Below are 11,131 nucleotides of genomic sequence, written 5' to 3'. Positions count from 1 at the left end.
TTAACAAGTATTGGCGTGTGAAACCCTACCCTTAACAAGTAATGGAAACAATACGATACTCTTGGCAAATATTTCCTGAAATGAACCCCTAAACAAGTACAGGAATGTTTTATTGTTATGGGTCTTTGGGTCGTCGATCGGCTTTACCTTATTTGGTTTAGTACGACCTCACCTTCTACACCTCGCGAAACGGACTCTAAACACGAAGTGTTGGGGCAAAAAGGACATCCTTTATAAAAAAATTCTAATTTTGTTTTATATTCCCGCAAATTCGACCCTAAACACGTAATTTTCCTCGCGAAATAGATACCCTTTTTTCATTATATTTGTGTTTTTGACACCCTTATCACGTTACGTACGTAACGTGCCCTATCGTGAAAAGGACATCCTTTTTACGTGTTTTTTTGGTCGCGCATGGTATCCACTCGTCAATGTAAGTGGCCCCCCCCCCGGGTTTAAAATTCATTTTCTTATGAGTATAAGAGATATACTTATTGCTCGCGATCAATATATGTACGAAGAGTGTTACTGGGCACCCTGCAGAAAATGTATTCTAAAAATAGAGTGAAAAATGATAGCAAAATATTAGTGAAGATTTGAGGAAAATCCATTGTAAGAAAGTTATTGGAATTTCATATTTTTGATTTGTGACATCATTTTGCGTAATATACATTCCATTTTTGTTAATGGCTCGTTATAGCTTTTTTATTTTTTTCGCTTTAGGAATGAATTTACTGAAGGTACAATAAAACCATTTTCATATTTCATTGATTTTTTACCCTACGATATGCATGGAAGCTGCTCGCATATGACGTCACAACGCAAATATTATATATATATTGGCGTGTGAAACCCTACCCTTAACAAGTATTGGAAACAAATCGATACTCTTGGAAAATATTCCCTGAAATGAACCCCTAAACAAGTACAGGAATGTTTTATTGTTACGGGTCATTTGGTTAATTGTTGGCTTTACTTTACAAGTACGACCCCACCTTCTACACCTCGCGCAAATAGGACTCTTAACACGTAGTGTTGGGGCAAAAAGGACATCCTTTATAAAACATTTTAATTTTGTTTTATCATCCCCGCATATTCGACCCTAAACACGTAATTTTCCTAGCGAAATAGATTCCCTTTCTTCATTATTTTTGTGTTTTTGACACCCTTTTCACGTTACGTACGTAACGTGCCCTATCGTGAAAAGGACATCCTTTTTACGTGTTTTTTTGGTCGCGCATGGTATCCACTCGTCAATGTAAGTGGCCCCGGGGTGTAGAACTAGCTTCGATCAAGCCCAACCCTAGCTTGATCTATAACGAAATTATTGAATTTTAATTATAGTTTATCAATATTTTGTGAAAACAGTTATATGCACAATAGTAGGGCCTATTCATTATAGGTTGGCCGCATCACCACTTTTCCTAATATATTAGGCCAACAAGAAATCATAAATGTTTTACTTTTTCATACATGTGTATAAAATGATAATTTTGCGGCAGTTTGCGCTTAAAGGGGAAGTTCACCCTGACAAAAAGTTTATTGTAAAAATAGCAGAAAAAATAATAAAAAATATTGCCAAAGGTTTGAGAAAAATTTATCAAATAATTAAAAAGTTATTACAATTTCAATTATTTGATTTGTGACGTCATATGCGAGCAGCATTCCTACATAGCGAATGGTAAAAAATCAATGAAATGTCATTTTCTCAGAAAATTGAAAATGGTTTTCACTGTATTTGTATATCAATAGACAAATCGTTTCACACCCGATCATGAAAAGAAAACAAAATTAAGTCATCAGGAACCATACAAAATTTGAAATTCATACATTTTATATTACATAACACATGGGGCAGCTGCTCGTTTATGACGTCACAAATTCAAAATTTTGAACTCTAATAACTTTCTTACTCTTTAACGGATTTTCCTCAAACCTTCACCAATATTTTTTACTATTTTTTCTGCTATTTTTACAACAAAGTTTTCTTCAGGGTGAACTTCCCCTTTAAGTCAGTTGTCAATCCAATGTTGTTTCAGTTTTTCGCCATAAATTTTTTGAAGATTTTCATATAATAAAATACAAAAGAACAAGTGGGGATATATATGATCAGCCCACCTGATAAATATTCAAAGAAAGACCTGTTTCACCGGAATAATGCAAATATTTATCATTCAAGTGTTTATTTTGATCAAATTTTCAGCATTTTGCTCCGTGTGAACTGATTGAACTATTTCCAGCCTGGGACCATCCCAAATTAAATGCCCGCTATTTTTAATCAAATCACGGTCGGGGATATTGCAATCACTAATGCCATGGAGATCCTCCCATTGGCAATGCGACAAGGATGTGTGATGTCACTGATGAACAACTTTCCCTTTGGTGGACTATAAAATAACCTCAAAATGTCTCTTTTTGCTTTTTCTGATGATGATACAAACTCTCTATCCATGATGAATTCTAAAAAAATATGTATTACATGACCTCATGTAGAAAGAACACATGATCTATGGATAGATGTGATAAAAGAGGCAATTCAAGTGAAATATATACTAAAGTAATGGGTAGAGTTGTTCACAAGCGACATCACACATCTTTGTCGCATTGCCAATTTGCTATCTCCATAGCATTAGTGATCGCAATATTCAATGCTCATAACTTTCTCATTATTTGTCCGAATTTTCTCAAACTTTCATTGATCTGTTTCTTTGACTTTTCTGTTTTCACACAAGCTAACTTGTTCCAATGGTTTCATTCTCCTTTAATGTTACCGGGGTAATACTGAATGGATAAGAGCCAATCGCTTATCTTTGAACCTTAACAAAACAAAATACATTTTATTTAGTAATTCCATATAGACAAGTTACCGATAAACCCGCCGATAAAACATGTTTGATAAACTCCATTAGAAATGGTATACCGTACACCAAGATTCCTGGACTAACAGTTCACAGTAGTGGTGTAACTACGGGGGGGGGGGGGGGCTTGGGGGGCACATGCCTCCCCCCCATCGGCTAGCCTAGAAAAAAAAATACGTGGGAAAATGAGAAAAAGAGGGAGAAAAAATGAGAGGCGTAGTAGAGGAAAAAGAAACTAGTGTATATTCTATTATATTAAGTTATATATTATTTTATAATATATTGTTACATAAATGTTTTGTTCATAACTTTTTTAAACATATTTTACTGATGGCCTATAACATTGTGTTCATCATTCCTGGTGCTTGCAATTTAAAATGAATAATCCCGTTGTACTATAAAAAATCCAGTTTTAAGTCAATATACACTATGTATATCCTTGTTATCTTTGCCCGCTTTAAGTCTGAATATGAAATAATTATTTCTAGTTGCATACGTTCGAATTAGTGAATTGGTGAGATATGTCTGCTCTTAATGAATTCCTGAAAATAGCCCTTGAAATTTCCATTAACTGGTATGAATATTCTATATCTGAAATTTTGATTACTGTGGTCCGACTGGCCGACTGCAAGCTCTTTCTTTTCATCAGAGCGACTAGCTAAAAATTTAGATGTTAGTGAGACAGAAAACAATAAAATTTATGAACATTGGACCTAACCCCTTTTGACAAATGAACTCTTCAAAAGAGTTTGTTTGCAAAAAGGGTAAGGTCCACTCCAAGAAAATCATTTTTTTATTCTCTCATATTGCAATATTCTTATACGATTTTTTTTTTCATGATACCCTTTTGCAACCAAACTGAAATGGACCTAACCCCTTTTGAAAAAAGGTGATTTTTCTTTGCCATTTTAGATCAATTTTTAATGGGACTTTCAACTTTTCTTTGCATGGTATTATCTTATAAAGCTATACTAAAAGTCTATACATTGAGAAAAAAAAAATCAAATTTGATGAAAAATGGACCTAACCCCATTTGCAAGTGAGTTCTTCATATATATATATATATATATATATATATATATATATATATATATATATATATATATATATATATATATATATATATATATATATATACATATATGGTAGTGGATCGTATTACCGAACACTTTTCAAGAATTCAATCATTTCAAAAATATTATTCTCATAAAATTCACCAAACTTTCACCATAAATACACAATTACCTACAAAATATAAATATGTAACAAAAAATTGCCGAAATCGTTTTTCCTTTTGATGATATTAGCTTCCAATCGGATCGACCCCTCTTCGGATGTGAAATATTTTGGTCACCTGAAAAAGGTATCGTATTACCGAACGTGTGTTTTCAATGGGAAAAGTTGAGAAATCAACAAAATCACTGATGAGCTATTTTGACCATATTTTATTATTTTTAGAATATTAAGACTTTAAAAATAATGTGTTTTGAACATTTTTCATCATCTTTCTATCCAAGTTCTCTTTGGAAGGATGTTGCAAAGAATTGAGCGTATGAAATTATTTTCTGACGCGTACGATGCGCACGTTCGGTAATATAAGGCCGGTCGGTAATACAACCATATTATATGCATTATAGGCCTGATATGATGAAGGCCCTAATTCTGGCCGAAAGCTAGCCCAATAAAAGAGATACTTGAAGCTACGTCTTGCATCAATGCTTGAGGTCATTTACGTCTATATATATATATATATATATATATATATATAGATAGATAGATAGATAGATAGGGCCTTGGCGCTTTTTTTTAAACAATTGCACACCTAGTCACCAATAATGCATATTGCATTTCCATTTATTTGAAAGCAGGATAATAGAGCATTGTAGATTAAATGCCTTGCTCACCGGCATAGGTGCCGCGGCCGGGGATCGAACTCCGGACTTTCCATGAACCACTCGGCCACGGCACCTCGAGGCTCGCTTGTGTGTTGCTGCCCTCTAGAGCTCTACGTTCGTTGTGTACTTTAAGATATCATATTTAAAATTATGCTTCTAAAGTTTAGCCCAATCCGACTTAAGTAACTCAAATTGGACTTTTGGCAAATTTGAGGGCGGATTACATTTGCCAAAGCCAGTGAAAGAACGCCAAAAGACGGTTACTGACCAGAGAGGTGAGTGACTGTCTGAGGACAGTTAACTTAAGTTACGGTAGCGTTTTCGGAGCGGGAGTGTGGCCGGTACTACGGTAGTGCGGCCTGCGGTGGACCTGGGGGGCGGCTCGGAGTGGGGCTAGGGTGCCATGGCCGTGGCTTGCCGTGGCCGCTCAAAAGTGCGGCCTTATCCTGAAAATAAGTCACCTCTCGCTCTCGAGTGTCACTCATTCAATGAACAAAGTTATGATTTGTCAGTGTCTGTGTTTGCGCTCGCTCGTTGTGTACAATGTCAATGACAAAAATTGGGAGATGAATGAAAGAATTCACTGGTGCTGACGAAATTGAACGGCAGCGAATGGAGTGGTTAGCCTGGAGCCGTATGGGGAGTGAAAGTCATGATATATACCCAGTTGTTGTGTGTCCGGACAGGTTGTGTGTCCGGACGATCAATATTAGAAAGTCATTTGGAAAAAAATACAAGCAAGTTTTATCAATTTTTAGTACAAAATGTTAGAAAATATAGAGAACAAAATAGAAGATGATTTCAACAATTGAATTCATACTTTTAGTGTAATCCAAAGACAAAAAAGAAGGCTTCTAAAATATTAAGTGTCCAGACACCCGACCCCCCATCCTACTATACGTATGGTCACTCCCCACTGACGCCTGGGATCCCTACCTATATTCCCCCACGTATGGGTACAAAACCAGAAACTTTCGCCCCCGAGAATTCTACTTTCCCTCTAAAAGATCTAGCCCTATTAACATGTATGGTTGGAACTAGGCATACCCCTTATCGACCACCTAATCTTCTAAGCATCGTATCTGCGAAAATATTCATCAATTTTACCCAATTTTCGTCTCATTTGTGCAGAAAATTGAGCAGATCAGATTCCCATGTTTGCACGGTGACTCCGATTCAATCCGCGTATATATTGACGAACAACGAATACAACGATTTTACATTTGTTCATTTGCACCCATTTTTTGAAACCGACCACCCGCGGAACACTAAGTTTACGGCCGATTCTTGCCGCGGTGGTGAAATATTTTGACTCTTCCAAATCAGTTCTATGATGTAAACATGCTAAATGATCGTCTCACTACTTCCATTGCGAGCTCCGGCACATGGTTCGATGATTGACGACGGATATTTGTTCTAAAGCCGTTTCCTATCGGAATTCTTGGTTTTTCAGCGGGGTTTAGGTCTAGTCAATACAATTTTGATTAATTCTACTAAATTTTTACTTTTTGCTTCTTTTTTTTCTCGTAAAATCGATTCTTACCGTTTCTTTGGACACTGCACCTACTCTCCCGCGCGTATCGTTTGTAATACGCAATAATTTTAACGCACGCAAGGTGGTCGGTTTCAAAAGAGGTGGTCGATATGTGGTAGCCTCACCATACATGGGGTCCAACTTCATTTCCAACATTTCTGCGATATTGATCATATTTTTAAAGAAGAATTCATTAAAAAAAATGAGAAATTTGTTATAAAAGATGGGAAGAGCTTACGGCCGTGTTTACGTCGCCATCTTGATTTCTTTGTCTTCCGCTTGGCAACAGCAAGCAAATCGCGCGATTTGCGTTGAAAGAGTGTTTGAACCATTTCAAAAAGTTCTTGGGCCCCCATGAAGAACACAAAAACCATTCAAAACCCCCCACTTATTAGTTCGTCTAGTTATAGTTCTTCTCTCAGAGTAAATGCTGCTTCAAGATCGTGATGAAGACAAATGCATTGGTTGTGCATGTAGTGTGTAACTTTTCACATAGGGGAGACCGGGGTTAGTTGGAACATGGGGTAAGTTGAAACATTGTAATTTTCTTTTAACGCCTGTGAAATAAATTTTTGCAATACTTCCCTCTATTTATTGCAATAATAATTCAACACTGTTGTATTATTAATAGCAATAAATAAATTAATTAATAATAAAATAATAATTAATAATAAAAGCTCTTGTTCTTATAGTGGAGGTGCATATATATACATGTGTAAGTAAAAAAATCTTTGTGGTGTTTACTTTTACTTATCTTTTTGTCAATTATATGTTCCAAGTCTGTCCTTTGTAATAGTTTATTATGTTGTCTGCTCACACAGAGTTTCCAATTTTGGCCCACTTTTTTGTCTAGACATACAGTGCATCCCACTAAAATCGAAACCCAGATTTAGTGATGATTTGTCATAACTTAATCATAAATACAATAGACAAATTACCTACCAATGCAAAGCTTATTCACGCATGAGTGAGCAAAAACAATTTGAAGAAAGGATACCCAAAACTCATTTGGCGGGGGGGGGGGGGAATATCTGAAAGAAAATCACATGGGCCTAAAAAGTTCAATATCTGCTCTTTTATTTGATACCTTTATCACAGAATATGGTCAAGAAGTAAAAAAGTTCTGTTCCCTCGAAACAATGCTTGTAGTTGTATAATTTAATTAAATAAACATGTTTTCACTGGTTTCCCACAGAAGCTATTGCATGGTAAACAAAAGACTGAATGCAAGGTTGGTCATCAACAAAACGGAGTGTCGAGTGAGTCTGAATGCTAGCCTGTAAAACCTCGTCATTTTATGAAATTATTGAAATTCAAGCCTTATTTCAAATAACCAGAACTTTGTTTTTTGTTGACCATTTTCTGTAATTGAGGTATCAAATTAAAGAGCAGTTATTGAACTTTTTAAAAATGTGGTTTTCTTTTTGAAACCCAGATACAGCCCGCCAAGTGACTTTTTGGTTTCCCGTCTTCAAATTGTTTTTGCTCACTTGTGCGTGAATGAGAAATGAACTAAGTAATTCCAGATGAAAGAAGAGATTCTAAGCTTTAAAATAGGAGTCATTTTGTCTATTTTATTTATGATTAAGTAATGATAAATCATCAATAAATCTCGGTTTCGTTTTTTGTGGGATTCACTGTACAGTGTACTGCCAACTTGGACTTGACATATTTCATTCTTAATTCACATAGGGTGCATTACACACACACACGCACAATTTAGTGATTTGTTCATCTCATTGTGCAGTGTACACATAGAGCTTTTCTTTATAATAACCCATGGATCCTACTATCAAAAGTTATTTTGAGTTGAAGTAGAATAGTCCATTCAAAACCCCTTTTTAAATTGCTCCCTAAAATTCATGTGGCACAGGAGTGCAAAGAGTTAATTGATGACATTCTCTTCCCATCATATAATTAAAGGACAAGTCCACCCCAACAAAAAGTTTGCTTGAATAAAAAGAGAAAAATGCAACAAGCATAACACTGAAAATCTTATCAGAATATATAGGATGTAAAATAAGAAAGTTATGACTTTTCAAAGTTTTGCTTAATTTCACAAAACAACTATGAACATCCTAGTCAGTATGCAAATGAGACTGATGATGTAATCCACCCACTATTTCTTTTGTATTTTATTTATGAAATATGGAATATTCTAATTTTCTCCTCATAGTCAACTGAAACAACAATTAATTCCTCCCTGAACATGTGGAATTAGCATTGCTTAATACTATATGGTTCAGTCAAGTTGGTCCTAACTGTTGAATCTGTAAAAAACGAAATATTGTAGAATTCAAACAATAAAAAACAAAAGAAACAGTGAGGGACATCATGGACTGTCTCATTTTCATGTCACTGAGATGTGCATATAACTATTTTGTGAAAAATAAGCAAAACTTTAAAATATAACTTATTTTACATCAGATTTTGATAAAATTTTTAGTGTTATGCTTTTTTTTATTTCTCTCTATTTATTTAAAGCAACATTTTTCCGGGGTGGACTTGACCTTTAAGACTGGCTTTGTTGCAGGAAAGGTACTGACAGAGAGTTACTCCTACTCCTGGGAGGCTGTGTACTTCAACATGGATACATGTGGTGTCTGTGATGGAAATCTCCAACTTATTGGGACACAAGCTTTATCATTCTGTGCGTATCTCTCAAAAACCAATGTTAAGGTTGGCCAAGTACTTCAGCAAATAGGATGGGCTGTTGGAGATGAAGCAACGTGGAATACAAGGCGTTGCTGTAAGCCATGTTATAAGATTCTTGGAAGTAAGTCAACAAAAGAAATTGGTGAGCTTTTGCTCACCAACGTGTGCGGATGAACCGTTGTAAAAATTTGTTGTTAGTAATTCATGATCTCAGCATCCAAGTTATGATTATTTAGTAATACTAAATATTTAATCATGACTTGAATGCTGAGATCATCACTGTCATGTCCTATGGCAATGTGACAATGATGTGTGATGTCACACATGAACAACTTCCCCATTTTTTTGTGCATATTTATTTTACTTGAATTGCATCTTTTGTAAATCTGTTGGTGTAGATCAGATTTCCTTTCTGTTGGAGGATATGTTATACATGTTTTCATTTAAAGGGGAAGTTCACCCTGAAAAATAGTTTATTGTAAAAATAGCAGAAAAAGTAATAAAAAATATTGCCGAATGTTTGATAAAAATTCCTCAAATGATTAAAAAGTTATTAGAATTTCAATTATATGATTTGTGACGTCATATGCGAGCAGCATTCCTACATAGCGAATAGTAAAAAATCAATGAAATGTCTTTTTCTCAGAAAATTGAAAATGATTTGTACTGTTCTTTTTGTATATCAATAGACAAATCATTTCACACCCGATTAGAATAGAAAACAAAATCAAGTCATCAGGAACCATGTAAAATTTGAAATTCATGCGTTTTATATTGCATAACATATGGGGCAGCTGCTCGTTTATGACATGCAAATCCAAAACTTTGAACTCTAATAACTTTCTTACTCTTTAACAGATTTTCCTCAAACCTTCACCAATATTTTTTACTATTTTTTTCTGCTATTTTTACAACAAAGTCTTCTTCAGGGTGAACTTCCCCTTTAATACATCGTGGATGAAGAATTTTTATCACTGAAAAGCAGGAGCAAAAAGAGAGATATAGTCCATCAAAGGGGATATTTGTACACAATTGCCTTTGACACATTCCAATCGCAATAGAAAACCTCCATAGGATAGTGATTCTCCATAGTTAATTCTCAACATTCAAACGCTCATATAGCTTTACTATTGTCTGTCCATTATTATATTACGACAGTATGCTATTAAATCAATGGTGAAGAAGTGATGGTATGCTGTTTTGTTCCTCTCCCTTCCCTCTCATCCATCCAGAGAAAGACAGACTCATACAGGGGGGGTGGGGTACTTTGACCATTGATGAGTGGATACCATGCATGGCCAAATTAAGTATTTCCATGTTCTGACAATGCACCTCTTAACAAGTATTGGCGTGTGAAACCCTACCCTAAACAAGTATTGGAAATAAAACGGTACCCTTGACAAGTATTCTCTGAAGTGACCCCCTAAACTAGTACGATTTCACAGACCTGATTGGCATGGACGTCGGCTTCACCTTTACTTTTATTGGGTTAAGTACCACTCACAAAGCTCACTGAAATCAGACCCTAAACACGTTAAGTGTTGGGGCAAAAAGTAAATCCATTATAAAGTATATATTTTAGTCTTTTTATACTCTCAGAAATTTTTCATTGTCTTAGTGTTTTGACATCCTTATTACATTACATATGTAATGTGTCCTATCTTGAAAAAGGGATCCTTTTCACCTGTTTTTTGGTTGCTCATAGTATCCACTCGTCAATGGAAGTGGCCCCCCTGGGGACTCTAACACACACTAACTCTTCCCTCTACCCCTCTCTTTCTTTCTCCCGTCCCCTTTCTCGTCCCTAACTGTATTTTATTTTATTTGCCTTCTCCCTCAATACACCCAGATTCCCATATTCATGATAGCCAAATACATGTATGTATCTTATTTGTAAGCAGGCCAATTAGGTCAGTCAATGATTTCACTCGAAGTTTGTTATGTATATAGAATAGTTTTGTACGGTAATTGTTATTGTCCTTTCCCCATTGTAAGTATTATAATTAAAGTAGACCCCGTATTATATTTCATAAATTAACCATTATGATAACTTTTGTTCATATTTTAGAATGGAACACTGTTAGAAGGAATCTGGAATATGTCTGCTGTGAGTGGAGAGAAAGAACAGGGAAGTCATTGCCTGGCCTGCAAGCCGTAGAAAAAGAGACAAAAAAATCTAGAGTCATACA

At 35.3% G+C, this 11,131-nt stretch overlaps 1 long non-coding RNA gene across 3 annotated transcripts; it reads left to right on the top strand.

Annotated features, from left to right (window-relative positions):
• The first annotated feature begins 4,867 nt into the window (after positions 1–4,867).
• Positions 4,868–11,131, top strand: LOC121413536. 3 transcript variants are annotated; one of them, XR_005969750.1, is made up of 3 exons: positions 4,868–5,028; positions 8,821–9,063; positions 11,011–11,131. It is a non-coding gene; the product is annotated as an uncharacterized LOC121413536 (long non-coding RNA). The 3 variants fall into 3 exon arrangements; XR_005969749.1 differs by having other exon boundaries at positions 8,772–9,063; XR_005969751.1 differs by lacking the exon at positions 4,868–5,028 and adding an exon at positions 6,534–6,811.

This window comes from Lytechinus variegatus, chromosome 4, assembly GCF_018143015.1.
Source record: "Lytechinus variegatus isolate NC3 chromosome 4, Lvar_3.0, whole genome shotgun sequence".
In the NCBI taxonomy this organism is placed as follows: Eukaryota; Metazoa; Echinodermata; class Echinoidea; order Temnopleuroida; family Toxopneustidae; genus Lytechinus; species Lytechinus variegatus.
This window is presented reverse-complemented; position numbering and strand designations above follow the sequence as displayed.